The 4,299-nt window shown below is 45.8% G+C and overlaps 1 non-coding gene across 1 annotated transcript; it reads left to right on the forward strand.

Annotated features, from left to right (window-relative positions):
- The first annotated feature begins 4,161 nt into the window (after nt 1–4,161).
- On the forward strand, nt 4,162–4,299 carry LOC114811605. Its single transcript, XR_003759301.1, has one exon. It is a non-coding gene; the product is annotated as a small nucleolar RNA SNORA7 (small nucleolar RNA).

Consider the following 4,299-nt stretch of genomic DNA (forward strand, 5'->3'; position numbering starts at 1 on the left):
TGTACCAGGTTTAAATCTGAAAAGATCAGTCAGCTGATGGCATTGATTGAGCATCTATTGATCCCAGATCATGCTGCTAAACTAGTCGGGAAAGTATGACAGGAACAAAACAAATGGTCTCAGCCAACCAAGAGCAGACAATCTAATGGGAAGACTATGCTCTGGTGACTTAAATTTGAATGGCGCGGGGTTACCGACGAGGAATTCTGCATCCTGAACTGCATGGAGGAGAATGGGCCCTCTGGCCTCTGAGGTTCCCAATAAAGCCCTCTCTACTCCATCAGAAAGTAGAGGGTGCAAGGAGATTGTGGAAAAGGAAGAGGACGATGCCACCTTTTTGCCTTGAATTCAATCAATCAATCAATGGTATTTACTGAGCACTTACTATGGGCTGAGTACTCTACTAAACGCCTGGGAGAGTATAATACAACAGAATTAGTAGACACGTTCCTTGCCCCAGATGAGTTTACAATCTATAGATGAGCTCAAAAAACAAGGAAATTCATGGGGGAAACATCTCCCACTAGCCCAATCCCACCAGTGAACGATATTTTCCCCAAAATGAGTGGATAGTGGTAAGTGGCATAAAACAGATCTAATTTTGACACGATAGCGAATAGACAGAAGACTACAACCTGGAGAAGCAGCATAGTTTAGTGGAAAAAGCACAGGACTGGGAGTCCTGGCTCCACCTCTTGCCTGCTGCATGACCTTGGATGAGTCACTTTACTTTTCTGTGCCTCAGTTTCTTCATCTGTTAAACAAGGATTCAATACCCTTTCTCCTTCCTACAGACTGTGAGCCCCATGTGGGCCAAGGACTTCAAGGCTCTCCATCCCCTTGCCCCCTCCTACCTCTCCTCCCTTCTCTCTTTCTACCGCCCACCCCGCACGCTCCGCTCCTCTGCCGCCCACCTCCTCATCGTCCCCTGCTCTCGCCTATCCCGCCGTCGACCCCTGGGCCACATCCTTCCACTGTCCCGGAATGCCCTCCCTCCTCACCTCCACCAAACTAATTCTCTTCCCCTCTTCAAAGCCCTACTGAGAGCTCACCTCCTCTAAGAGGCCTTCCCAGGCTGAGTTTCCCCTTTTCCTTCTGCTTCCTCTGCTGCCCCTTTACCCCCCCACCTCCCCTCAGCTAAGCCCCCTTCCCCCCCCTTCCCTCTGCTCCTCCCCCTCTCCCTTCCCCTCCCCTCAGCACTGTGCTCATCCGCTCAATTGTATATATTTTTTATTACCCTATTTATTCTGTTAATGAGATGTACATCACCTTGATTCTATTTATTGCTATTGTTTTAATGAGATGTACATCCCTTGATTCTATTTATTGCTATTGTTTTTGTCCGTATGTCTCCCCCGATTAGACTGTAAGCCCATCAGTGGGCAGGGACTGTCTCTATCTGTTGCTGATTTGTACATTTCAAGCGCTTAGTACAGTGCTCTGCACATAGTAAGAGCTCAATAAATACTATTGAATGAATGAATAAAAGGACTGTCTGACCTGATTATCTTGTATCTACCCCAGGCCTTAATACGGTGTTTGGAACAGAGTCAGCGCTTAACAAATACCTCGATAATGATGGAGATAAGGATGATTATTATTAAAACACCTAATGCAGTCTACGGCAACAAAGAGTAAAATTGGAGTTCATGGGATTCGAAGAAAAGGTGGGGAAGAGTTTATAGAAACAGCTCTCATCCTTGAAGATGTGATCGATGTAAATATTTCCAACTTCAAAACCCCACAAGGACAGCCTTTTGAAGTGTACAGTGTGGCAAAAACTGTGTGTCCTTCACTGGCCTTTTCAATCACACATACACTCATAATAATAATTGTGGTTTCTGTTATTATTAATAATAATAATAATGTTGGTATTTGTTAAGCACTTTCTATGTACCAAACACTGTTCTAAGCACTGGGGGAGATACAAGATAACCAGGTTGTCCACGTGGGGCTCACAGTCTTCAACCCCATTGAACAGATGAGGTCACTGAGGCACAGAGAATAATAATAAATAATAATAATAATGTTGGTATTTGTTAAGCGCTTACTATGTGCAGAGCACTGTTCTAAGCGCTGGGGTAGACACAGGGGAATCAGGTTGTCCCACGTGGGGCTCACAGTCTTCATCCCCATTTTACAGATGAGGGAACTGAGGCACAGAGAAGTTAAGTGACTCGCCCACAGTCACCCAGCTGACAAGTGGCAGAGCTGGGATTCGAACTCATGACCTCTGACTCCAAAGCCCGTGCTCTTTCCACTGAGCCACGCTGCTTCTCCTAAGCAGAAGTTAAGTGACTTGCCCAAGGTCACACAGCTGACAAGTGACAGAGCCAGGATTAGAACACATGACCTCTGACTCCCAAGCCTGGACTCTTTCCACTAAGCCATGTTTAAGCACTGGGATAGATACAGGATAATCAGATCAGATCATAGGGAATTAATAATAAAAATAACTGTGGCATTTGTTTAGCACTTACTATGTACCAGGTACTGTTCTTAATAGTGGGGTAGATACAAGCAAATCAAGATGGACACAGTCCCTATCCCACATGAGGCTCATACTCTTAATCCCCATTTTACAGAGGAGATAGGAGGTTCAGAGAAGTGAAGTGACTTGCTCAGGGCCACAGAGCAGACAGGTTGTGGAGCCAGGATTAGAGCCCCGGTCCTTCTGTCTCCCAGGCCCATGCTCTACCCACTAGACCACACTGCTTCAAAATTTTTCCAATCTTATGACCACTGCTGAGGACCTGAGAAGTCAAAGAGGAGAAACGTTTATCACAGACACATGCGCCATATCCCATCTCAGAGCATGTTTCTTCCTTGTCTTCCCCAGGAGTTCGCATTATTTTTCGATTACTAAGGATCCCTATGTGTTCATATAGTACCAAGATTTCAGGACAGAAACTATTCGATTTTCATATTCCTTCACTCAAGCCTCCATGGGGAGAAAGAGAGTTTAAGTCATTCTCCCCAAATTTTCTACAGGAAGACCCTCCATTCTTCTGTGGTCTGAGCCAACTATGACACTGATGAAGAGGAATGTAATTTTTGCCGAAGGACTCGTCTCCAGAGTTCCTTTGCCATGCCCCTGTGTCTACACCTCTCTTGTGGTTTTCTAAATCACTCTTGCCTTTCTCCTTTTCTCTTCTTATGCCATTTGTTTAAACTCAGTTTTCACTAAATCTGGATTAACTCTCCGCTTTAGATACCTTCCAGCACATTTAGCTTCCCTCTCTCCGTCTAGCAGCCGACCCTTGACGGAGCACCGCAGAATGCAATACATATGTGCATTTTGCCTCACTCATTAATAACCGTGTAGTTATTTAGCAAGGGTCCTCACTCATGAGTCAAACCGACCCTGATGATGACAAATAGCTCCAACCTAAAGGCCACACTTATTCACTGTCAAATTGAAGATTATTAAAGTGAACCAAGATTAACCCCATCTAAAAAAGCAAATTAACGCGTGATCCTCCAGAACCAGCCAGGACTCTGGTATCACTTGAAATGCTGAAAGGGCAAACGGGTCCCCGGGAGGCTGTGCTGAGCGGTCCATCCCGCCCCATTAAACCCTGAGCCAATTAACCCCGTTCATTTCCGGCTTTGAGTCCGGCAATCGCAACCAAGCTGCCAGCTCCTTGCCAGCATCCTGCTAGTCCTCTTTACCGGCATCTTTGGGCTGATGGTCATTCTTAGCCCTTTGCCACATTGCAAACCTACTTAAGACTGAGCACCAATCATTCAGTGGTATTTACTGAGCGCTTATTGCATACAAAGCATTGCAAGTAAGCAGTGTGGCTCAATGGAAAGAGCACTGGCTTGGGAGTCAGAGGTCATGGGTTCGAATCCCGGATCTGCCACTTGTCAGCTGTGTGACTGTGGGTACGTCACTTAACCTCTCTGTGCCTCAGTTACCTCATCTGTAAAATGCGGATTAAGACTGTGAGCTTCACGTGGGATACCCTCTATCTACCCCAGTGCTTAGAACAGTGCTCTGCACATAGTAAGTGTTTTACAAATACCAACATTATCATTATTATTGCTAAATGCTTGGGAGAGAATCAAACAATAAAGTTGGAATACTTGATCCCTACCCACAAGAAGCTGGAGCAGGGACTGTGTCCCACTTGATTATCTTGCATCTAGCCCAGCACTCCCCTCTCAGGGTCACACCTGGAGAGTTTCCAGTACTCTACCAGTCTCAGCTATGGGAGGGAGAATCAAGCAGAGTCCTACCCATTCCATTCCTAGCTTGGCCAGTGGCTAGCAAGTGGAAGACAACCTGCTACAAGT

The sequence above is a fragment of the Ornithorhynchus anatinus genome, chromosome 4, assembly GCF_004115215.2.
Source record: "Ornithorhynchus anatinus isolate Pmale09 chromosome 4, mOrnAna1.pri.v4, whole genome shotgun sequence".
NCBI lineage: Eukaryota > Metazoa > Chordata > Mammalia > Monotremata > Ornithorhynchidae > Ornithorhynchus > Ornithorhynchus anatinus.